This window comes from Camelus bactrianus, chromosome 29 (assembly GCF_048773025.1).
Source record: "Camelus bactrianus isolate YW-2024 breed Bactrian camel chromosome 29, ASM4877302v1, whole genome shotgun sequence".
NCBI lineage: Eukaryota > Metazoa > Chordata > Mammalia > Artiodactyla > Camelidae > Camelus > Camelus bactrianus.
The window spans coordinates 25,555,066-25,581,856 of NC_133567.1; positions in this window are offsets into that span (position 1 = coordinate 25,555,066).

Genomic DNA, 26,791 nt, shown 5'->3' on the forward strand with positions numbered 1-26,791 from the left:
AGTGTGCTCTAAAGTTCTCCCTAGTTCAGCAGGATTCTAAGAAGAGCTGTCAGCAAGCATTAAAAATTCAAACTGCATGAGGGTCTAAGAGCCAAGTGTTCTAGCTTATTAGTTTCTTGTTTATAGATCTGTAAAGGGCTAAAAGTAGAACTCTGAGTCTGTGGGGAAATCCTACCTGTGAGGCTTCTTTTCAGAAGTACAGTCATTTTACTGCAAGCTTTATTAAACTTGAGTAAATGGCAAGCAGGTAAGCTAAATGTAGTCCCTGTGATCTGAGAGAGGGACACCTAACTTGTAACACACTAAGGGAATTCTGCTGACTTATTGAGCTTCCTGGAATTTACAGACATGATAGCATAAAAATCCCAACTTTCATATTCGGGCATTGGCATGACTTGTCAAGCACTTTAAGTTCTACTGTTGTCTACAAGGAAATCCCATTCTTCACAGCAGCAAAAGTTAAGTTAGTTGTTACAAAGAGTGGATCAGGTGCTCTATGAAGGTGCTACATTCTTCCTCTGTTTGTATCCAAATATTTCAACCATGCTGATTAAATGGCCTTTTTGTTCAAACAACATGGTACTTACTTATTGATCAGCTTGTTCAAATAATTTTGGTGGGTAGATTCGGCTGATATCTACTGTGTCTATTTCTGATTTTTTAAGTAGGTGATCAGTCATGCTAGTCTTCTTGATACTGTCCAGGTTTTAGCACTAAAAGCGTTAGGTAACCTCTCCCTAGAATGTGAAAAGTCCCAGTTTTGGAGAATGACTGAGAAAGTATGGGTACAAAATGCATATAGGGACCCAAAAATAAGGGCTGGAAACAACACTGCTTTTAGTGTCAAATAAATATGTCATAGATTATCTACCTTTTATGGTTGCTACCATTGTTTTTTCATTCCTTCTTTTCCTCTGATTACTGATGTTGGCCACCATCTTCTATGGTTCTCAGCAATGGATGTAGTTAAAGTGTGTAATTTAAGTGTGTTGCTGCTGTGAGTGTGTTATTCTGTCTTTGACTTTGCACGTGGATTAACAACTGTGCTTTGCATTGAGATAGGGCTATTTTAACTTTTAACTTTGTGGAATGTTTTGTTTTCCACAGTAACATAAGAGTGACCATATTTTTTAAGAGTTCGGAAAATTAAATGGGAATGATAGTAATACCAATTCCAGCATGACCAAGACACCACGAAAATGCCTAGCTGACTATGTGTTATTTTAGTCATAAATAGAAGGACCCATACAACTGATTTAGGAATGCAAAATATCCAAAAGACAAATGCAAAATATGCAGAAAAGAATTTGGGGTTGAGTATGGCAAAGAAGGGAATGTGAAATATTATATGGGGAATGGATCTTACAGGTTGTAATAAGACAGGCATGCACCCCTAAGTCATCAAAAGTTTTTCATCTCTCCAAAAGAAACCAGTCAAATTCAGTCAAAACAGGAGTTCTTGTATTAATTTGAGCATATCACAGAAAAGAATTCAAATTATTAGATTATTCCCTTGTTTACTCAGTGAAGATGAATAGTTAGATTCTGAGGTTGCAACTAACCTCAGAATGTCCTGTGGGGAGCAAAAAAGACAAATTTGATAGCAAGTGTGTTGAGTTGATTCTGTAAGATCTTACCAACATTTATACTTTCCACAGTATATCAAATGATAGCAACAAATTATAGCAACAAGAAAAAAATATTGCTCCTGGCTCTTAGTCATTTTGATTTGAGCAATGGAGTTTCCAAACATCTTGATTTCTCAAAAGCTTTTAGTTAAAGTTTCAGGAACCATAGAACAAAAGATTGTTGATATCTTTTCCAAATACAAAATATACTTTGCTCATATATCTTCATATTCCATAGGCAGTGAAAATATAAATTTTGGCAAATTCTATTCAGTATATAAATCCTTCCCAAAGATAATGAAAAAGATCTCACCTGCTAAATGTCTGAACACTTTACACACAATACTGCCAAAAAGGGGCATGCTATGATATTGAAGAGCTCATGATAAAAGTTTTTGGTCACTTTTCAGATTCTTCAAAATGTTTAGAAGCATTTAATGAGATATTCAACTTTATAGAAATTAAAGGAGATAGTTTCCTTAGACAAGTGCCTATAAAACACACATAATTGTTGCTAGACGTAGAAAAGATTTAAAAATGCTGGCTTGCTGTGAAATCATATTTTCAAAGTTTGAGGCAATAAGAATGACTTTCCCAAATTTGGAAATATATTGAAGATGAAAATGGAGAAAAGGATTCCAGTAAAAGAGGAATTTATATGTAGTTTCCCAAAACTTTGATAATTTTTTAATGAGGCCATAAGGAACCTAGAAAAGGTTGAATTAACTACACTTTAGTTGTTTTATGTTATATGTAGGTGACAACAAATAGTTATACAGCAAAAAAAAAAAAAAAAGCAAAATTTTGAGGGAAAAATAGCTTCAAAACTCAAAAAAGGGAACAGGAAAGCCAACTAGAAAATGACTTCCTCAATTTATTTATTAAAACTAACTTATTTGGAATTCAACTTCAATTTCTCAAGTACAGATAGTCTCTTTGTCCTAAGAAAGAAACCTAGAATGTATAATGACATCTATTGTGCTTTGAAGAGTTTAAAAATGATGGACATTTTAGACAAGGATAATCATTATAATGAATTTATAGATGCAAAGGATCTGATTGACTAACAATCGGTCCACCAAGATAAACGTGCAGACACAAAGTGGATGGAAATTTTTGAAGAGCTGGAAACGAATTCCTACAAATCTAAAATCTCATTGTGTGAAACAAATGGGTGACTATAACAAAACAGAAACAAACTCACAGATACCAAGAACAAACTAGTGGTTACCAGTGGGGAGAGGGGTGCGGAGTGGGGCAAGAAAGGTGAAAGGGATTAAGAAGTACACACTACTATGTATAAAGTAAATAAGATACAAGAATGTAATGTACAGCACAGGAAATACAGTCAATATTTTGTAATAACTTTATATGGAGTATGATCTATGAAAATACTAGATCACAATGTTGTGCACCTGAAACTAATATAATAGTGTAAGTCAACTATACTCCAAAAAAATAAAAACCCAAAACTCTGCGCTAGGAAGTAAAATCCTAAGTATTTCATGACCAAACAATTGTGTTGCAAGGCTATTTAATTTGATACCTTCACATTGAACTGACACCAAGAATCAGTGTATGTGCACTTGAAGAATCACAAGTCAGAAGTAAATATGTTCATGTTTGATTGTGTTGTTTTGCCATACACAAATAAAAAGAAGGCTGTTGTCGAGATTGCAGTCAATCAGAGAAGTATTAATGAAAAAAGAAAATGGGAAGAGCAAAATATCCTAGGACAAAAAGAAACATGTCAGTATCTTTTTTTCGTTAAACTTAGGGGAGTTATATGTTTAATTTGCTTTATTATATTTACACTCACCTTTTAAAGTCTTTAATTTATATATCTTATGGGTATACAGTAATATAGTCTGTAACACTTAAATACCTAATAAAGTTTAAAAAAAATTGCTCTTCAGAAGACAGTAGTAGTATTAAAATATTATTAATTTTTTGTACCTATATATTTATTTAATTAGTCCTACTTTTAATGACTACTAGTTGTGAATTACCTCTTAATTATTTCTATTATTTGTTAATTTAATTGAATTTTAGAGAGGGAGAGATGGAGTTTTTATTTTTACTTTTTGTTTAATTTTTATTAAAGCATAGTTGATTTACATTATATTAGTTTCAGATGTGCAACATAGTGATTACATACTTTCATAGATTATGCTCCATTTAAAATTGTTATAACACATTCCCTGTGTTGCACAGTATATTCTTATATCTTATTTATTTTATACATAGTAGTTTGTACCTCTTAATCCCCGTCCTTATCTTGCACCTACCCCTTTCCTCTCCCCACTTGTAACCATGAGTTTGTTTTCTGTATCTGTGAGTCTGTTTCTGGTTTGTTGTATTCATTTGTTTTATACTTTAGATTCCATGTGTAAGTGATAACATATTTATTTTCCTCTGTCTAACTTATTTCACTGAGAAAACGCCCTCTAGACTCCTCCATGTTGTTGCTAATGGCAGAATTTCATTCTTATTTATGGCTATGTACTATTCATATATATGTATGTATATGTATATACAAACACATCTTCTTTATCCATTCATCTGTTGTTGGACACTTGGGCTGCTTCCATATCTTGGCAATTATAAATAGTGCTGTTATGAAGATTGGGATGTAGGTTTCTTTTTGAATTAGTGTTTTAACTTTTTCTGGGTATATACCCAGGAGTAGAATTGTTGGATCATCAGGTAGTTCTATTTAAAGGTTTTTGAGGAATCACCGTACTGTTTTCCCTAGTGGCTGTACCAATTTACAGCTCCACCAAAAGTATACAGTGGTTCCCTTTTCTCCATATACATGCCAACATTTGTTATTTGTAGACTTTTTAAGGATAGCTATTCTAACAGGTGTGAGGAGCTATCTCATTGTTTTGATTTGCATTTTCTAATAACTAGTGATGTTGAGCATCTTTTAATGTGCCTGATAGCCATTGGTGTGTCTTTGGAAAAATGTTTTATTCAGGTCTCCTTCCTATTGTTTTGATTAAGTTGTTTGTTTTATTGATACTGAGTTGTATGTGCTATTTGTGTATTTTGTATATTAATATCTTACTGGTCACATCATTTGCAAATATTTTCTCCCATTTAGTAGGTTTCCTCCTTTTGATTGACGGTTTCTTTTACTGTGAAAAAGCTCTTAAGTTTAATTAGGTCCCATTTATTTATTAGTGCTTTTGTTTCTTTTACCTGAGGAGACAGATCCAAAAAATACTGCTACCATTTATGTCAAAGAATGTTCTGTTTATGTTTTCTTCCAGGAGTTTCATCATTTCAGGACTTACATTTAGTTCTTTAATCCATTTTGAGTTTATTTTTGTATATGGTATGAGGAAATATTCTAATCTCATTGTTTTACATGTAGCCATTTAGTTTCTCCAGCAATACTTGTTGAAGAGACTGTCTTGTCTTCGTTGCATTTTCCTTCCTCTTTTATTGAATATTAATTGACCATTGGTATATGGATTTATTTCTAGCCTCTCTGTTCTCTTCTGTTGATCTATATGTCTGCTTTAGTGCCAGTATCATTCTGTTTTGATTACTGTAGTTTTGTGGTGTAGACTGAAGTCTGGGAGGGTACTTCCAGCTTTGTTCTTTTTTCTCAAGATTGCTTTGACAATTTGGTTTTTGCCAATTTTTGCATCCATATGTATTTTAGGATAATTTGTTCTAGTTCTGTGCAAAATATCATGGGAATTTTGATAGGGATTGCATTAAATCTATAGATTATTTTGGGTCATACCATGAATACTGATATCTTTCCCTTTTTTTTATATCATCTTTAATTTCCTTCATCAATGCTTTATAGTTTTCATAGCATAGGTCTCTCACTTCCTTGATTAAGATTATTTCTGGGTATTTTATTCTTTTGATGCATTTTTAAAATGAGACTGCTTTCTTTTTTTTTCTCTTTCTGAGAGTTCATTATTAGTGTATAGAAAAGCAATAGATTTCTGTATTTTAGTCTTGTATCCTTCACCATTACTGAATTTATTTGTTAGCTCTAATTTTTTTTTCTGTACAGAGTATCATGTGATCTGCAAATAGGGACAATTTTACTTTTCCCCTTCCAATTTGGATGCCTCATTTCTTTTTCTTCCTGATTGCTGTGGCTAGGACTTCAAATATTGTATTAAATAAAAGTGGTAAGAGTGTACACCTTTGTTTTGTTCCAGATTTTAGAGGAAAAGCTTTTAGCTTTTCACCATTGAGTACAATGTTGGCTGTGGGTTTGTCATAAATGGTCTTTATTATGTTGAGATATGTTCCTTCTGTACCAACTTTGATGAGAGTTTTTATCATGAATAGATGTTAAATTTTGTTAAATGCTTTTTCTGTGTCTAATGAGATGATCATGTAATATTTATCCCTTGTTTTGATAACTTAGTGTATCACATTGTTTGATTTGTAGATATTGAACCCTCCTTGCATCACTGAAATAAATCTCACTTGATCACGGTATATAATCCTTTTATATATTGTTGAATTCAGTTTGCTAATATTTTGTTGGGGATTTTTGCATCTATATTCATCAGAGATACTGGCTTGCAATTTTTCTTTATTTTGATAGTGTATCTTTCTTGTTTTATTATCAGAGTAATTGAGTAATCTTAGGATGTATTTGGGAGTGTTCTTTTATCTTCAATTTTTTGAAATAGTTTGAGAACAATGGGTGTTAGATCTTCTTAATATTTTTTTGAGAATTCCCCTCAGTAGTCTTTCAGTCTGGGACTTTTGTTTGCTGGAAGGTTTTTGATTACTGATTCAATTTCACTACTGGTGATCAGTTTTCAGAGTACCTATTTCTTCCTGATCCAGTCTTATGATTAGAACATTTAGTCCACTGACATTTAATAAGTTCATAGGTATATATTATTGCCATTTTAACTTGTTTTTTGGTTGTTTTTGCAATTCTGCGTTGTTCTTTTCTGCTTCTTTTAGTTTCTTTCCTTGCGGATTGATGATTTGCTTTGGTGGTATGCTTGTGTTTTCTTTCTCCTTCATTTTTGTGTGTCTATCATAGGTTTTTGATTTGTAGTTACCATGGGGGGGCTGATATATGTTGACATATAACTATATATTCTTGTTTTAAAATGAAAGTCATTTAAGTTCAAACACATACTAAAAGATATACATTTTTACTCCCTTTCCCTCATTTTGTGTTTTTGAAGTCATATTTTCAATATACCTTAACTATACGTTAACTATTTATTGCAGCTATAGTTAATTTTACAATTTTTGTGTTTTAATCTTTGTCCTAGCTTACTTAAGCGGTTGATCTACAGTCTTTGCTATATGGTTGCCTTTACTAGTGGGATTTTTCCTTTCCTATAAATTCTTACTTATTCTGGTAGCTTCCCCCCCCCGCCCCCACTTACAGAAGGCCCTTTACACTTCTTGTCAGATTGGTTTAGTATTGATTAACTCTTTTCATTTTTGCTTGTCTGAGATGTTATTTATCTCTACTTCAATCCTGAATGATAATCTTGCTGAGTAAAGTATCCTAATTTGCAGGTTTTTCCCTTTAGTACTGTAAATATATTATGCCACTTCCTGCTGGCCTGCAAAGTTTCTCCAAAAAAGTCAGCTGAAACATCACGGGGGTTCCCGTGTATGTAACTTTTTGTTTTTCTGTTGCTGCCTTTAAATTTTTCTCTTTACTTTTAACTTTTGCCACTTTAAGTATAATATGTCTTGGTGTGGTCTCTTTGGATTCATCTTGTTTAGGACTCTCTGTGCTTCCAATACCAGGAACTCTGTTTACTTCTTCAGCTTCAGGTGTTTTTCAGCTGTAATTTTATCAAATACATTTTCTATTCCTTTCTCTTTCTCTCTTCCCTCTAAATGTGAATGCTAGTACCTTTGATTTTGTTCTGGAGGTTGCTTAAACTATCCCTAGTTTTAAAACTTTTTTTTCCTTTTTGCTTTTCTGATTCGGTGATTTCCATTCATCTATCTTCCTGATTACTTATGCATTCTTCTGTATCATTTAGTCTGCTGTTAATTCCTTCTAGTGTATTTTTTTTTTTACTTCAGTTATTCTATTCTTTAGCTCTGACTTTTTTTATATATATTTTCTAATTCTTTGTTAAAATTCTCATTGTGTTCGTATATTCTTTTCCCAAATTCAGTTAGCACTCCTTTTACTAATGCTTTGAAGTCTTTGGTAGATTATTTATCTGTTTCATTAGCTTTTTTTCAGGATTTTTTCTGTTTCTTTTGTTTGAAACACATTCTTGTGTCTTCTTATTTTCTTTAATTTTCTCTGTCTCTATTAAATTAGGTGAAACAGTTACCTATCCTGATCTTTAAAGGGTGTCCTTGTATGGGAATGTCTCTATGCAGTCTGTGTCCAATTGCTTTGGTGGGAGAGTTGGCTCTAAAGTGAGCATGGACCACATCTTCCTTTGGGGTATTTTAGCAGCTACCACCTTGTTAGGAGGTAGGGCTGAGATGGAAGAGTTAGACCAAAAGCCACATGTGAGCCTGGGCTCTTTCTATGCTAAATGGCTGTCTCTGCCATATTGGGAGCAGGAGTGGGGCCCAAGGTACTAGAGCAGAAACTCTGAGGGTCAAACTCAATCTGGCTTTATTCCCTCTAAATGGGTGCTACCCCTACCAGCAATGGCACCTCTGACCTCATGGAGAGCAGCACCAGAGCAAGAGGTGCTGGAGAAAGTGCCTGGTGCAGATTGAGATGCATGCTGATTTGGTCCCAAGAAGCTTGTCAAAGCTCCAGATAGCTTTTAGTTGGCTGCCTCTGTACACTTGTTGACAATGGCTGCCTTCACCTTGTTTAGATACAAGGTTGGGTCTGAGTTGGCTCCATTCTATGTGTTTACTCTCGCCTTGCAACAGTAATCTTTGCCCTAATGGAGAGGAGCACTGAAGCAAAAGCTCCTGGTACCAGCTGGGATGCACACTGGGGTGGTCACAGGAAATTGACTAGAGCCCTGTGAGTTTTCAGTTGCTTCCTCTGCCTTATTTGTGTGTGCACTGTCTTCCTGAGTGGAGTCTGAGTTTCTTATACCCTCTGGTAAGTCCTGCTAGCTTTCAAACCAGCTAAGATGGCTCTTCTTCCCAGAGTTGGAAGTTGGGGCACTCCATGGTTAGAGTGTCTTATATGTGGCTCAAACTCCTCACTCCCTGGGGAGGATGCCTGAGCCCATGATATTCCCCCTTTCTCCTGGGTCCCTTGCTATAGGTGTAGGTCTCAGCCTGATTGCTTCTCCTTATTTCCCACTCTATTCAGTGTGGGCCTTTCTTCACAGCCTTGGCTATAGAAGAGCATTACCGCCAGTCTCCAATTTGTTCTCAGTGGTGGTTACTCCACATGTATTTTTGATGTGTTCATAGGGAGAAGTGAGCTCAGTGTCCTCCTGCTCCACCATTTTTATCTCCCTCCATATTGTTATCTGTTTAAATTCTAACATTTAAATAGCAGAAAAGTAAATGTTGCAGAATAACCTATAACTTCTGTAAACATATATTTTTCATATTTTAATGTTAAGGTAATAACACGTGTATTTAGTCATTTAATAGATATTATATTATTATTGTATTTTTTTGTTGTTGTTTGATATGACTGTGTCCCAAACTGGCTTCTAAATAGGTGGTAACAATAAACTCATACATATATAGTCAACTAATATTTTACAAGGGGGCCAAGAATACACAATAGGGAAATGCTAGTCTCTTCAATAAGTGATATTGGGAAAATTGGATATTCACATGCAAAAGAATGAAATTGTACTTACACACCACTCACAAAAATTAACTTGAAACTGATTTAAAAAATTAAATGGAAGACCTAAAACCACAAAAATCCTGGAAGAAAACAGGGAGAAAGCTCCTTGACATCGGTTTTGGCAATGATGTTTTTGGGTGTGACATCAAAAGTACAAGCAACAAAAGAAAAAAATTAACAAGTGAGACTACGTCAAACTAAAAATTTTCTCACAGCAAAAGAAATAATAAAGTGAAATGGAAATCTATGGAATGAGGGAGGTATTTGCAAATCATATATCTGACAAGGAGTTAATATCCAAAATATATTAAAAAAAAACTCATACAACTCAATAGAAAGAAAACCAAAACAATGCACAAATAGACATTTTTCCAAAGAAGACATTCAAATGGACAACAGGTGCAGGAAAAGGTGATCAACATTAATACTCATCAGGGAAATGCAAGTCACTTCACATCTGTTAGGTTAGTTGTTAAAAAAAAAGACTAGTGATGAATATTGGTGAGAATGTGGAGAAAAAGAATTCTTGTGCGATGTTGGTGGAAATGTAAATTGGTTCAACGATTATAGAAAACAGTATGGAGGATCCTCATGAAATTAAAAAAAGAACATATCATCCTGCAATCCTACTTTTGTGTATACTTTCAAAGGAAACATAATCATTATCTCAAAAAGATAATGTACACTTGTATGTTTATTGCTGCACAATAGCCAAGATATGAAAATAACCTGTTTTTATCAGTTGTGCATGAATCAGACTCACAGACATAGAAAACAAACATGGTTACCAGGGGGAAAAGGAAGGGTGAAGGGATAAACTTGGAGTTTGGGATTTGCAGATACAAACTACTATATATAAAATAGATAAATAACAATGTCCTACCATATAGCACAGGGAACCATATTTTATATCTTATAATAGCCTATAATGATAAAGAATATGAAAAGGAAAATATATATATATGTTTATGTGTGTAACTGAATCACTATGCTGTACACCAGAAATTAACACAAAATTGTAAACTGACTATATTTCAATAAAAAAGAGTACATACACCTACACACACACATACACACACACTAGACTGTTATAAACCCAAAATAAAGAAGAAATTCCTGCATCTGTGATCACATATTTGAACCTTGAGGGCATCATGCCAAGTGAAATGTCACAAATATAAAGACAAAGTTGACCTTTGAACAACATGGGTTTGAAATGTGTGGGTCCACTTATACACACATTTTTTCAATAGATACACACTATATTACCACACAGTCCATGGCTGGTTGAATCTGTGGGCATAGCACCTTGACTATGGAGGGCTGACTGTAAAGTTATACACAGATTTTTGACTGTGATGAAGGATGGTGCCCCTAATCCTCATATGGCTCAAGGGTTAACTGTACCACATGGTCTCACTCGTGTGTGTAATCTAAAAAAGTCAAATTCATAGAAATAGTGAGTAGATTGGTGATTTCCCAGGGTAGGAGGGTGGGGGAAATGAAAGATGTTGGCAAAAGGGTGCAAACCTTCCATTATAAGATGAATAAATTCTGGGGAATCTGATGTATAGCATGATGATGACAGTAGTTAGCAATACTGTATTATACACTTGAAACTTGATGAGAGTAGATCTCAATGTTCTCACCACACACACACAAAATGGTAACTATGTGAGGTAATGGATGTGTTAACTAATCTTATTGTGGTAATCATGTTGCAATATATACATATACCAAAGTACATTGTACACCTTCAATTTATATAACATTATTTGTCATTTTATTTCAATAAAGCTGGAAAAAATTGGTCACCCTACTTTTAAGCCAAGTTCATATACTCCCTTACCATATTCCCACCTACTAATGCAGTTGAGGAACAGATACTACAAAGCTGATGCCAGAAACTTCCCCAGAATGTTTTTATTATTATTCTTTTCCTTACTTTTTCTAACTTCTTTTACTGTAGTATGCAGAGTTCCAGGCTTCTACCTGTTGGTCTTAATTCTAATGTAGACTTTGGCTCTTTGGATATGTGTTATTATTTGGCTTCCTGGGGATTTTACTTTTAGTGCCTATCTAACTTGACTGGGACTTGTCCCCTTTCCCCCCCACACTTGATGCTTACAGATTAACATACTGAAATCTTACACAGCTGAATGAGAGCAAACTGTTGCCAGGACCTGCACCTTTTTCCATGTTGAAGCCTAACAAAACACAAACAAGGGATAGCTATTCCACGAGGCAGAAAAACTTAAAAATCATTATTTTTGTACTTGTCATTTCTTAGTGTTCAGAATCCACTTTTTTATCAAACTGAAAAATCAATAGCACAACCCTGAATGCTGAGTCAAAGAATGAGGCAAAGTAATATGCTGTAAGACACAATTTTCCAGGTTTGTGCAAATGTCACAGGACTAAATATTTACAATATTGTGAATATATTTGTTCTACTAGCAGGGTATTGCGTACACACACATACACATGCAGAACACATATGGGGAGAGTAAGTCTCTGACTTATTTTAAGGGTTAATCCTTACGTCCTAAGATAACTGATACTAACATGTGAGAATGCTTTTCATATCTGACTTGAAGTCTAATATACACACTGTGGAATTTCAAACACATTTTAATTTACTCATTACCACCATTAGCATCAATAAAGTCAGAATCTCTGACTACAGAAAGACAAATACTAGTGTTGACAATGGAAATTTAAACAAAAACATGAGTAATGAATTTGCTTATTAACCATTAACAATATTAGATTTGAGATTCTGTGAGTATATCTAACCGTGCTTAGATAGTGTAATTTTATTATACATGCAGTCTCATAAATCTTATAAACAGATTGACTTGAATTAACATTAGAACCAAGTAGACACTTTTAAGTAACTGTTAAAAAATAGGAAGAATATACTTGCTAAAAAATGACAGAATTTAAAATAAATTTGCAATCTCATTAGAATTAAATGTGAGGAGAAATACAAATTGTTTTAAAAACAGTTTGAATCATAAAATCTTTGTGGCAGCTGTTAAAAAGGAGACTACATTTTCTTTAAACATAATAAAAACTAGAAGTGAAAAAAATTATTCTAAACAATAAGCATGACTTCAATGAATAGTTCTAAATTATAATAATAGTATAAATGTACTGGGAGAGACCCTTAAGTTACATCTTTTTTTCCCTCCAACTTTTCTGAGGAATAATTGACAAATGTAATTGAATATATCAAAAAAGTGATGGTTTGATATAAATATTTATTGTTGAATGATTACCAAGATCAAGATAGTTAACACATTCATCACCTCACATAATTTTTTTTTTAGTGGTGAAAATGCTTAAAATCTATTCCCAGCAACATCTTAATTTAATGAATCTTGAATCATTTTAGGTCAAGGACAATACCTTATTTATCTTTGGACCTCACAAAATGACTAATACTACTTGAACAGAATAAATGATCATGTTAAAATACTTTTTTGAAAAATAATTGAGTTATGAAATGGATTCAAGTAGAAAACTATAATGAAGAAACATACTTAGTCTGATTTTACACTCCACCATCGAGTTTGGAGGTAGCACATGTCAAAGCTTGAAATAAAATCCTTATCAGATGTTAAATTTTAGGTAATTTTAATGTTAATTTTTAGATAAATCAGTTAAAATATATACATATACATGCATGGCACACACACATTCACATTGGGAAATTTTATATGCTACTGTATTTTAACTGGTTATCAATTCCATTCAGTTTTTCCTGTTTCAAACCACTTACACTGTCACATAATACATAATCCATTCACTACATAAGATTGATCTACAGTATTTTGAGTACGGTACTTGGAAATTCTGTCAGGAATGTGTGCTCCTAAAGCTTAATATGGAGCAAAGTATCCTTAATTTCTCTTGTTCTTTCTGCCTTTTAAATGTAGACTTTCCTTTTGAATGCTGGTGGTCATCTGGAAGGGTATTTAACACTTCAGATTATCTAAACACTCCTTTTAAACAGCCTCAGCTGGTTCCTTCAAATACCATCTTAATGTTGATACCCAGTCTGGATCTCTCTTCGAGATCCCCAAATCTTATTTATCACTGCCCAAGAGATAATATTTTCTCAACTTTGATGTCTCAGAGGAACCTCAAATTCAGCACAAACAAAACTAATTAGTAATTACCATTACTCCTTGGGAGATACTCTCTAGCTCCAATCAGCATTCACTTCTATTCCCATCTTATGTTCCAACACTTTCCTCTCTTCACATGATATTAGAGGAGCTATTAGTCCAAAAATTATATTTTAGAGATTCCTTGTGGCTAGGATCCTGGATGTTATTTAGGTTCTGCCAATGAAATGCATTCATGAGCTATTGGGAAATTGGAGGCCATCCTCTTTCACAGTGTTAACGACAGAAAAGCATGTCCAGCAGACATGAGTGTCTGCACGTGTGATGTTCCCCACATGTGATGTTGGCAGCAGTGTCCTTACCTCCAGGTGGAAACAGCTGTTCCTCATCTGTGAATTCTGCTTCCTGCACCAAATGCTGACTGATACACCCCTGAAATGGCTTCTCACTGTGCATTTTCCAACTTGGAGAATGTCACCACCATCCAGACTACTACCCAAATCAACCAGGATGCAGATGGGTCCCAGATCTAATTTTCTACCATTGACCTTTAAACTTTTCTGTTTCCATGTCTTCACTGGTTGGACACACTGACTTATCTGACCCACAGTCACCCCTAAACTGGCACATCTAAAATAACTTCTTTCAAAAATCAGTTTAAGAAAATAATACTGTTATTAACAGAGACAGACAATCCTCCCAGTTGGATTGTCCTATGTATTAATTGTAGCACTATGCTTCTTTAAGGCACTTGGGGTTGAAAGGCTGGACTCATTTTTCACTTTTTGTCTTTCTTCTCTAACTTTCAATTATTATCTGTTCAGGAACTTATCATTTTCATTGGCTATTGCAATAGCCTGTTAAGTGATCTCTGTATCTCTGGTCTCCTTTTCTCAAATTCATTCTGTTGCTATGACCACACTGATCTTAAAACTCTACATTGAGTAATTCCTTTCTTTCTTTGCAAACCTTCAATTATTTCCTATTGACTATTTTATAAATTCAAAACACCTTATCCTGGCATTTAAACTTTTTCCATAATCTTATTTGAATTTATGTCTCCTCATACTTCGAACTGTTCTCTCTGTGAACCCGTCAGGATGGGATAGGTTATGTTGTGGTAGTAGGCAGCTCCTAATATCAGTGGCTCAAAATAACAAATGCATACTCCATATCCCTAAATCTCAGTTGGTCCTCTGATCCACACTATCCTTATACATGGAGCCAGACTGATAGAACAACACTTTCTGAAACACTGCTAGTCATTGTGGCTGAAGGAAGAGGCACTCTGGTCGATCTTGACTAGAACTAAAAGTGTGGGCCAGAAATAGTCACGTGGTCAACCTGATCATTTTCCCATTTTCCTGTAGAGCCAGAAATACAGCTACTTCACTCTTCTACTCATGGCCTTCTTTAAATATTCTAGGGCAGAGAAGAAAGATGAGAAAGACATTTGAACAAATGAGTTACAGAAAATAGAAAAATTAGCAAAAGTGAACCAGACAGGCAGGTCATTTAAGAATTTACAAACTATTGCTTATCCACCTTTTTGTAACTTAACAAAGTTGCTAAGTAGCACATTGATCTTCAAAGGACAATAAATTGTGCCTACTCTGCAGCCATCTCATCTTTATGCCAAGAAATTGCATACTGGGCAGAACTGAATTCTTTAGGAGCCACTTGTTACGAAGAAGAAAACCTCGGCATCAGCTTTGTGAGACTAACTTGGAATTATATCACATTGCAAGGGGAAAGAAACTGATACCCTTAACTTTTCATCATTCATATATTTTAATTGATTTCTTAAATATCAAAGGAGTATTGATAATATTTGAGTGAGATAAGAACAGTAATAAAATAAACATCCTGGAAATTTTATAGGAGGGTTAGTCAAATAATGACTTTTCTCATTTCTGAGAGTTCTGAACATACAGTCCTGATTGATTTAAGGGTATTGATTCATCCTTCGGAGTTATCCTCCCTCTGGCTTTACTTTCTTCCCTTAAGCTCTATCACTGTCTACAGTTCTTATATCCATTTGCAGATTCTTCTCCTTTAAGCCTTTCTATTTATTTTTCTTAATTTCTTAGGTAGTTCTTTCACCCTTACTTATGCAGGTTCTCTTTTTCTTGGTACCTTTATAGTCCAAATTTCAAAATCCTAAACTTTTACATGAATTGAAGTCAGAGTTTTAGGAAATTTATCCTGCTGCTGTTTCCTCATGCTTACACCAAACCTACAACTTCAAAAGAGGAGTACATTTTGGTAGTTAATAGTTTTAAAAGCTCTCAGTATTCAGAATCTATAAAATATAAGGGTCATTGTTAGAGGTCAAAATATTGTATAAATTTTGGGGGGCTAATTTGTAACTGTCAGGAACAGAAAAAGAAATAGAGATTTTGATCTCAAGGCCAATCTGGTTCGATTCCCTGTTCTACTACTTACAAAAGTGTATTTCTTAATTTCTTTGAAACTCAATTGAGTAGATTGCATAGATTTTGTAATTTAAGTAGATTAAGATTTCTCTATTTAAGTAGATTTCTTAATTTCTTTGAACCTCAGTATTTTTTTTAATCTGTAAATTGAGGTTAATAATGCTTAGCTCATAGTTTTGTTTTCTTGAGAATTCAATACTATAATTTGTGGAATGCATGTATTTTTAGGGTTTTGGACCTAGAATATCTAAAAATGAATTCATCTGTAACTTAATAAATATGTGTAATTAGGTAATTTACTCAAAATTCTTAACAATATTCAGTTAATCAAATCTTGATTTTTAAGTTCAGGCTCAATTACTATACTTTTCTGAGTTTGGCAGTAGATGGAGAGATTGTTTACCATAGTGGTTATCAACATAAAATTTGGAGCAAACTGCACAGGTTTCAATATCTATTCTACATTTGTAGATTTGTGACCTTGAGCAAGTTACTTAAGATGCCTTGGTTTTCCCTTTGGAAAAATAATGATAAATAGTTCTTACCTAACAGATTTGTTTTGAATTAAATTAGTTAATCTTTGTAAAGTGCTTTAAATACTTTAGGAGATTGTGTTGGGGGGAAATGATATCTCCAAGGAAGCATCAATGTTAGGTTAATTTAATGTCAAAAGTGCCTTTAAATTTTTTTTTTCAACTTTGTGGTTCTCTCCTGATTTTGCCTTTTGCTTCTCCCTCTTCAGGTCTGAGCTTAAACATAATTTTCTTCAGCAGACCACTTGGATCTCACAGAGAGGGTTCAGTGATAAAAGCATCCTGAGGGCTATCTTCCCTTCTAATTCATAAGGCCCATGAAGGAGAGAGTTTGACTGTCTTGTTCATCAATGAAACAGCTCCTAGCAGTGTGCCTGGCTGTTGGAGAAGGCATTTCTTCTCCAATTCTTTACACTCTTACTCAGTAGCACATGGACTATTCATTGGGAGGCTAATAGATGCAAATAAAAGATAGATTTTCATTTCTTTTCTAGCCTTCTCATTTTCAGGAAGACCTGAAATTCCCTCTGAGGCCCTATACATTTCTACTTGCCACAGAGAGGCCAAGAAATTATAGTCTGGTTTTGACATCAAAGCATGAATTCCCACAAGGGTTTCTTATCAGCAAAAGAAGTCATTTTTTTCCCCACCTTCAAAGGAGAAAGAAATGTTTTTTCTGAAAAAGGAAGTTAAAGTTTGCTGCACCTTCTTTAAGATTTGAAAGTAGTATAAATACAATCTTTTTTCAGTTGAGGTTACCCCTGGCAACCAGCTCCCACAGCTGAATCAGACTTCTGCTTTCTGGTAGTGTCTTTCTGAAGAATTGGAGTTCCTTCAGAAGAATATTAAATCAGAATTTCAGATGTTTGTTAAATATAGTCTTGCAGTGTTTTCTTCACAAGATTCAAATCATCTGATTATTTGTAAATGTTATTGGCTTCTTATTCAGAAGTGCTACTCAGCAGGAACTTTTCTCAAGCTCTTTTCTGCCAGTGAGAGAGGATCTTTGGAGAGGGAATTGAAATAACATTGATGACATTCAGATAATATGCAAATCAAGCACTCTTACATATTTGCTTTCAATCAACTATTTTATCATCACTGAATAAGTCAGCATCACCATTTCAAAATATAAATGATGTAAATATAACCAAATAAGACTTCATCATTATTATTCATAATCATGCAACATCCACAGAGTAAAAGATAACAGAAATAGAAAAAAAATTCTGCTGTATTCTTTTAGCTTTTGCTTGTCTGAAATTCTTTATTTCTCCTTCTATTCTAAATGATAGTCTGGCTGGGTAGAGGATCTTAGGTTGCAGGAATATATCTTGCTACTCCCTTCTGGCCAGCAACATTTCTGCAGCAAAACCACCAGATAGACTTACAGGAGTTCCCTTGTAACTAACTCTTCATTTTTCCCTTGCTGCCTTTAGAATCTTTTCTTTGTCTTCAACTTTGGCCATCATACTTTTAATATAGCTTGCTGTAAGTCTGTTTGTGTTCATCTGGTTTGGGACCCTCTGTGCTTCCTATATGTCAATACCTGTTTCCTTCTTTAGGTTTGGGAAGTTTTCAGTCAATTTCTTCAAATACATTTCTGATCCCCTTTCCCTGTCTTTTCCTTCTGGAACCCCTACTATGCATAGATTGCTGTGCTTTATATCCTCCCATAGGTCTCTTATATTGCTTTCATTTTTAAAAATTTGTTTTTTTCTGTCTGGTGTTCTGATTAGGTGATTTTCATTATTCTACCTTCTAAATCACTTATTCATTCTTCTGCACTATTTAGTCTGCTATTGACTGCCTTTAACTTGGCTTGTATCTTGGTAACTGAGTTTTCTGATTTGAATTGGCTCTTTATAGTTTCTATTTCCTTTTTATAGTTTCCGCATTTCTATCAATAGCCTTTCTTATTCCCTTCAGTGCTTTCATCATCGCCTTTTTGAACTCAGTTTCTGGTAAACTGTTGAGGCCTACTTCACTGTTTGCTCTTTCAAGGGACTTCTCTTTTGTTTTGCTTAGAAGTGGCTCCTCACCTTCTTCATCTTACTGATATTTCTCTGACTCTGTGAATTTAGGAGTAACAGTCACCTACTGTGGTTTGAAGAGCTATTTTTATGTGGGAGTGTCTCTTTGGGGACAGTGTACTTCTAATATTTTTGTCATGAGTGCTGTTTTTGTTATGGATGGCTTCCATGTCTTTCTGCCATGTGTGCTGGCTGTTACCCCCTTGACTGGGACTGTGATTTGTGTTGTTGTGGTGCCCAGAGCCTGCACTAGACATTGAGTGGTCATCACAGCCTTGTCAGGGGCTGCATCTGTCCCCCTGTTGTTGGAACAGGTCCGTTCTGAGCTTCAATGTGTGGTAGGCAGGACTGGAGTGCTTCCTCTGGGAGAGCAGCTGCTGTTGCTTTCTCTGCAGGAGATATCAACCAGGAAGTGCTCTCTGGTTTTACCTGTCAATTACTGTGCAAACTTACAAAGTACACTTTCTGACACTGCCCTTGTCTCCCCTCTGCCATGGGAATGCTGGCACCCACCTTGGTATCCCCCAGGCTCCATGCCCACAAAGCCACCAGTGCAGATCTGCTGGCATCAGGCACCAGGACCCGCCATAGTGTGCATGTAGCCACACACCCAGATTCACTGAGGGCCACAGGGTCAACCCAGGCCCCAGCCTCACCTCTGCATATGCAAACCTGCTGTGAATGCCAACCTTGCCCCTGCTGTGCACCAGTACTCCACCTGGATGTCCCAGGGGTGTCAAACCCACAAAGGCACCAGTGGAGAAAGTCCGCCACAGCCGCTTGGGGCTCAACTCAAATGATAATTTTCCTTGTAGTTCCACTTGTGCAAAATCTTTGCCAGTATCCAGTAGGCATTCTGGGAGACTTCTTCTACATGTAGATGTATTTTTGATGTATTTGTGGGAGTGGAGGATCTCTGTATCCTTCTAATTTGCCATCTTGAAGCCAAATTAGGGATAGTTTTCCAATTAAAACTAAAAATGTTTAAGTTTTCCAATTTCTTTTGTTTGAAAGTTCAGAGGAAAATGTCACTTATATTCAGGGATATCTAGAGGACTACCTGAACAAATATGAGAATTTATTTTAGGCATCCTAGAAACAGTCTTTAGATTTTTTTTTTTTAAGTCAGTGTGATTTTAGTACTGTTGAACTCTTCAGCAGGGTATATTTAAATACCCACATCTAAATAGGGAATCTTGGCTTGGGTCCCTGAGGTTGGAATTGGATACAGGGACAATATCTCTAAACATGTTGAAATTTCTGTTTCCACAGTTTTGATGTTAGCAGTTAGCTGTTGGCTAAATAGCATATTAGAAGTTATAAGCGGTAGGAAAGTGACAATTTCCTGATTTATTTCTCCTGTCTCTATCAGACAGATAAGATAAAAGTAGCTGTTTTCCTCTAAATCTAATTTCTGGGCTATTGCCAATAAGGGATACCAGTAAAAGCTACATGACTGGTTAGTACTGATTAGTTTGTACTGAAGGCATGGTACTGACTTTACCATGGGAGACCAGTTATTAATGCATTTCAGGTTTGTCCTCAGTGTATTTCTATTTGTCACCCATCTTCTCTTGCACCTGGTGTTTCCTTGCCTTAGTACAAATACTTCTATTGCCTGAGCTCTCCACTGGGATATTTTGGTAATAGGCTACCATTCTGAAGGAGTTTCACCTTCCATATCATCTCCCTTACTCTCAAATTTACCTATTCCTTCAGGTGATGCAAACTGCCAAGTTAATCCACACCAATGTGCCAATTTTAATAGTTCATTTTGATATTTTAGTGTTTGCATCATAATAAGGATTTCTGAAAGTGGAGTGGATCAGTTTCTATTACTGAAATTTAAAATATTATGTGGATTCCTGGGAGACATCTTTCAGGGTAGGTGGGCTTATCTTGGGCCCTGAATTATTGCCCTCAGGTGAATTTTATTCTCGCCATCATGAGAGATCCATGTCGAGGACTGGAGTTGGAGGTGATTCAGGGTAACATCTTTCCTCACATTTCCAGGAATATCATTGTACCACCCCCTTCTCAATCCCCAATAGTTTATTATAATCAGAATAAAGGCCAGACTCTTCACTGTGGCCTCAGACTTGACTTCTGCCCACCTTGTGATCACATCTTCTCTACTCTCTCCTTACATATTTTAGTCCCTCAGCCATGCCAGCTCAATCTCATTTCTGGCCTAGAGAGTCCTGAAATTGTTAAGGCTGGCACCTTCCCAGCATTGAAGTCTCCTATTAAGCTAGTTCCTCAGAGAAGCTTTCTCAACAAGAACATCTAAACAACTTCTTTCTCTCCTCCTTTGTTATATTTTCATTACAGTGCTTCTATTTTCTGAAATACTCAAGCTTAATGGTTTTAAAATTTATTTTATGTTTTCTACCATTAGAAGCTCTTGAGGTCTGAGACTTTATCTCATGAATGTTATATTTTGAGGATTCAGAACTACGATGGACAGATTGCTGATGCTCAGTAAATCTGTGGTAAAAGAATGTTGGCTGAATAATCATATCTGCTGTGTGCTGACTTAACATTCGGGCTAAGAAAAAGAAAACACCTAAAATTATTGCTTCCCTGCAGACAGCCTCATGTGAGATTGTAATCAAGGAGAACAAACCTGACTCCATACTGGATCTGTCCCTTTAGTTTTAACCACTGTGCCCTGTTTTCTAGGCTCAGTCTTGCCAGCTCTGCACCTTTTGCAAAACAATGTTGCCTTTAGCCTGAAATATATGGAAGAGCCTTTTCTCAAGGCTCAGATCTTTAAGGATGTTAGCACTTCTGCACTTACATAAAGATGACAAGTTGCAGAATAGAAAATAATCTTTGTTTTGTTGGAGGTTTATAGGACAACCATGGCCTGACCCACATGGACAGCTACAAGAACAAAGAATTCCTACAGCAAGAAGTTTGCAACAACCAACCACACTCCCTCCCCTGGTTTTTTGTATAGAAGGAGCCTGTATTCTGATTGGAGTAGGGTGGTTCTCCAAGACATTAGTCAGCCATCCTCTCAGTGTGCTGGCTTTCCTAATAAAGTCACTATTTCTTGCCCCGTCACCTCATGTCTGATTTACTGGCCTGTCATGCAGTGAGCAGAACAAGTTTGGACTCAGTAACAAGATTCTAGAAGAAGTTGTTACTTTGTCGCACTCTAAACATTCTCAAAATAGAGGAGAATGTGAACACTTCTGCTCTTTGAATATTTTCAGCTCTTAAGAGAGAAAACAAAGACAGACAAATTAGGGAGAGCTAGTTGTATCCATTTGGAAGAAAAGTGTGCAAAGGATCATAGTGTAACTGCAACATTTTGATAAATGATCACTGCAAAGATGAAACTGAAGGGAAATAAAGTCGCCGCTCAGAAGCCTATTGTAGTGAATCTATGCAATATTTTCTTCATCTTCCCTAGAAAGCAGCAGAATATGGAGTACAGAATAGAGGCTTGATTATGCTAAACACAAATGTGTAAGCAGACACAAAAACTGGTGGCAGACATAGCAGGGAGGCCATGGCAGCAAGCTCTGTCTCCAGATTGGCTGGCAATTGATTAAGGCAAATTTCACAAGGAAGAAAAATTGCTTGTATTTGCCATGATGGCAAGTGGCCGACCTTGACAGACCTCAAGCATCTTAGAGAGGGCCCTTACTTTTTGTCAGCTCCTCGATAAGTAGGTTTTTTTTCTCACAATGATGTTACATTAGTTATTTTGAAGGTATATGGGCTCTTGTTGACATGAAAACAGGAAAAAAATAGAAATAGTTGGATTTTTTCCCTTTACTTGAACTCTTATTTGCTTACTTTGTTCCTTTTTGGAGGTTCTATTTCTATTTTCCTTAGAGCTTTCTCATCAATTTCCCAAACTTCCTCAGTTTCTTCAACAATCTGTCTCATTGAATATCATAACTGGAAGAAATCTTTATCAACTTGAAAGGTAAACAATGGTAACACTAATTTGTATTTCTTGATGACTTTTGAGCTGAAAACATTTACATTTTGGGGGGGTAAGTTCATTTTTAATTGAAGTAAAGTCAATGTCCAATGTTGTGTCAATTTCTGGTGTACAGCATAATAGTTCAGTCATACATATACATACATTTGTTTTCATATTTTTTTCATTATAGGTTACTACAAGATATTGAATATAGTTCCCTGTGCTAAACAGTAAGTCTTTCTTTACCTATTTTGTATATAGTAGTGTGTATCTATTAAACCCAAATTCCCAGTTTATCCCTCCCTCCTCCTTTGGTAACCATAAATTTGTTTTCTGTCTTTGAGTCAATTTACATGTGCCAACAGTGTAGGAGGGTTTATTTTTCTCCACACCCTCTCCAGCATTTATGATTTGTGGACTTTTGAATGATGGCTATTCTGCCTGGTGTGAGGTGACACATTGTAGTTTTGATTTGCATTTCTCTAGTAATTAACACTGTTGCGTATCTTTTCATGTGCCTATTGGCCATCTGTATATTTTCATTGGAGAAATGTCTGTTTAGGTCTTCTGATCATTTTCTGATTGGGTTTTTTTTTTTTTTTTTTTTTTATTGAGCTGTATGAGCTGTTTGTGTATTTAGGAAATTTATCCCATCAGTTGAATTGTTTGTAAATATTTTCTCCCATTCTGTAGGTTGTCTTTTTGTTTTGTTTATGATTTCCTTTGCTGTGCAAAGGCTTTTATGTTTAATTAGGTCTCATTTGTTTATTTTTGCTTTTGTTTCCATGACTCCAGGAGTTAGATCCAAAAACCACTGCTGCAATTTATGTCAGAGCCTTCTGCCTATGTTTTCCTCTAGGATTCTTAGGGTATCCAGTCTTACATGTAGATCTTTAATCCATTTTGAGTTTATTTTTGCATATGTATATATGCTAGAAAATATTCTAATCTTATTCTTTTACAAGTGACTGTCCAGTTTTCCCTATACTACTTATTGAAGATTTCTCTTTCTGATATTTAATTGTTAAAGTACAGAAATGCAACAGATTTCTGTGCACTAATTTCCTATCCTGCAACTGTACTGATTTATTGATGAGCTCTAGTAGTTTTCTGGTAGCATCTTTAGGGTTTTCTATGTATAGTTTTCATGTTATCTGCAAATAGTGACAGTTTTACTTTTCTCCAACTTGGATTCCTTTTATTTCTTTTTCTTCTCTAATTGCTGGGGCTAAGACTTCCAAAAATATGCTGAATAAAAATGGCTAGAGTGGACATCTTTGTCTTACTCCTGATCTTAGAGAAAATGCTTTCAGCTTTTCCCCATTGAGTATAATGTTAGCTGTTTGTCATATATGGCCTTTATTATGTTGAGGTATGTTCCCTCTATGCTCACTTTCTGGAGAGTTTTTAGATGTTGGATTTTGAATTTTATCAAAAGCTTTTTCTGCATCTATTGACGTGATCATTTGGTTTTTATTCTTAAGTTCATATATGTGGTGCATCACACTAATTGATTTGCAGATATTGAAAAATCCTTGCATCCCTGTGATAAATCACAATGGATTGTGGTGCATGACCCTTTTAATGTAGTGCTGGATTTGGTTCTCTAGTATTTTGTTAAGGATTATTGCATCTATGTCCATTACTGATATTGACCTATAGTTTTCTCCTTTTTTGTGTGTTGTATCTTTGTCTGGTTTTGGTATAAGGGTGATGGTTGCCTCATTGAATGAGTTTGGAAGTGTTCCTTCCTCTGTAATTTTTGGAATAGTTTCAGAAGGATAGGCATTAACTCTTCCTTAAATGTTTGATAGAATTTACCTGTGAAGCCATTTGGTCCTAGACTTTTGTTTGTTGGGAGTTTTAAAATTACTAATTCGATTTCAGTACTGGCAGTTGGCCTGTTCATATTTTCTATTTCTTCGTGTTTCAGTCTTGGGAGATCGTACCTTTTTAAGAATTTGTCCATTTCTTCCCAAGTTGTCCATTTTATTGCTGCATGGTTGCTTTTAGTAGTCTCTTATGATCTTTTGTATTTCTGTGGTATTGGTTGTAACTTCTTTTTCATTTCTGATTTTATTGATTTGGGCCGTCTCCTCTTTTTCTTGATGAGTCTGGCTAAAGGTTTATCAATTTTGTTTATCTTTTCAAAGAACCAGCTTTTAGTTTCATTGATTTTTTAAAATTGTTTTAGTCTCTATTTCAGTTATTGTCTCTTTCACATTTGTTATTTTTTTCCCTCTACAAACTTTGGGTTTTATTAGTTTTTCTTTCTCTAGTTCCTTTAGGTGTAAAGTTAGGTTGTTTATTTGAGATTTTTTTCTTGTTCAATGAGGAAATCTTGTATTGCTGTAAGTGCCCTCTTAGAACTACTTTTGCTGTGTCCCATAGATTTTTGGATCACTGTGTTTTCATTTTCACTGTCCTAGGTATTTTTTTTTAAATTTTCTCTTTTATTTCTTCAGTTATCCATTGGTTATTTAGTAGCATATTGTTTAGCCTGCACGTGTTTGTGATTTTTGCACTTTTTATCTTGTACTTGATTTCTAGTCTCAAAGCATTTTGTTTGGAAAAGATACTTAATGTCTTTCAATTATCTTAAATTTATAGAGGTTTATTTTGTAGCCCAGTATGTGATCTGTCTTGGAGAATGTTCCATGTGCACTTGAAACAAATGTGTATTCTGCTGCTTTGGTGTGGAATGCTCAGTAAATATCAATTAATTCCATTTGACCTAATGTGTTATTTAAGGCCTGTGTTCCCTTTTTGATTTTTTGTCTGGATGATCTGTCCATTCACCTACATGGAGTGCTAAAGTCCCCTACTATTATTGTGTTACTGTCAAAATCTCCTTTTATATCTGATAGTATTGCCTCATATATAGAGGTGCTCCTGTGTTGGATGCATACATATTTACAATTACTATACCTTCCTCTTGGATTGATCCCTTGATCATTATGTTGTATCCTTCTTTGTCTCTTTGAACAGTCTTTGTTTTAAAGTGTACTTTTTCTGATATAAGTATTGCTGCTTCTACTTTCTTTTGATTTCCATTTGCATGGGATACCTTTTTCCACTCCCTCACTTTCACTCTTATATGTGTCTCTAGATCTGAACTGAGTTTCTTGTAGGCAGCATATATATGGATCTTGTTTTTGTATTCATTCAGCCAGTCTGTGCCTTTTGGTTGGAGCATTTAGTCCATTTACAGTTAAGATAATTATCAATATATGTCTTCTTATCGCCATTTTGTTAATTGTTTTGTATTTGTTTTTCTAAATCTCTTCTCCCCTTTCTTTCTTCTTTTGTTTTTCTAGATCTCTTCTCTTGTGGTTGATAACTATCATTTCTGTTGTATTTCAATTACTTTTCCTTTTTTTTATATATCTATTATAGATTTTAGATTTTTTTTGTTACCATGAGGCTTTTGTATAGCAGTCCATACATACATATATGATTGTTTTAAGTTACTGATCTCTGAATTTCAAATGCAATTTGAATACACTGAATTTGTACTCCACTCCCCTCATGACTACTGTTTTCAATATCATATTTTATATCTAAATGTTTTGTGTATCCATCAACTGCTGACTGTGGATACAGAAAAACTTACTACTTTTGGCTTTTAACCTCCCTAATAGCTTTGTGAGTGAATGATTTCCTACCTTTACTTCATGTTTGCCTTTACTGGTGACCTTTTTAATTTCATAATATTCTTGTATCTCATTTTGGCTTAATTTTTTTCACTGGGAGAAGTTCCTTTAATATTTGTTGTAAAACTGGTTTGGTGGTGCTGAATTCTTTTAGCTTTGCTTATTTATAAGTCTTTTGATTTCTCTGTCAATTCAGAATAACAGCCTTGCTGGGAAGAGTGTTCTTGGTTGTATTCTTGGTTCCCTTTCATCACTTTAAATATATCATGCCATTCCCTTTTGGCCTGCAGAGTTTGTGCTGAAAAATCAACTGATAGCCTTATGGAAGTTCCCTAATATATTATTTGTTGCTCTTCCCTTACTGCTTTTAATATTCTCTCTCTCTCTTTTTTTTTTTTTTTTTTTTTTTGGTCATTTTGATTATAACGTGTCTTGATGTATTCCTCTTTGGGTTAATCCTGTAAGAGATGCTGTGCTTCCTGGACTTGACTGACTGTTTCCTTTCTAAGGGTAGGGAGGTTTTCACCTATTATCTTTTCAAATATTTTCTTGAGTCCTTTCTCTCTCTCTTTTCCTTCTGCAATCCCTATTATACAAATATTAATGTGCTTGATGTTGTCCCAAAGGTCTCTTAAACATTTCTTTTCATTCTTTTTTCTTTGTTTCTGTTC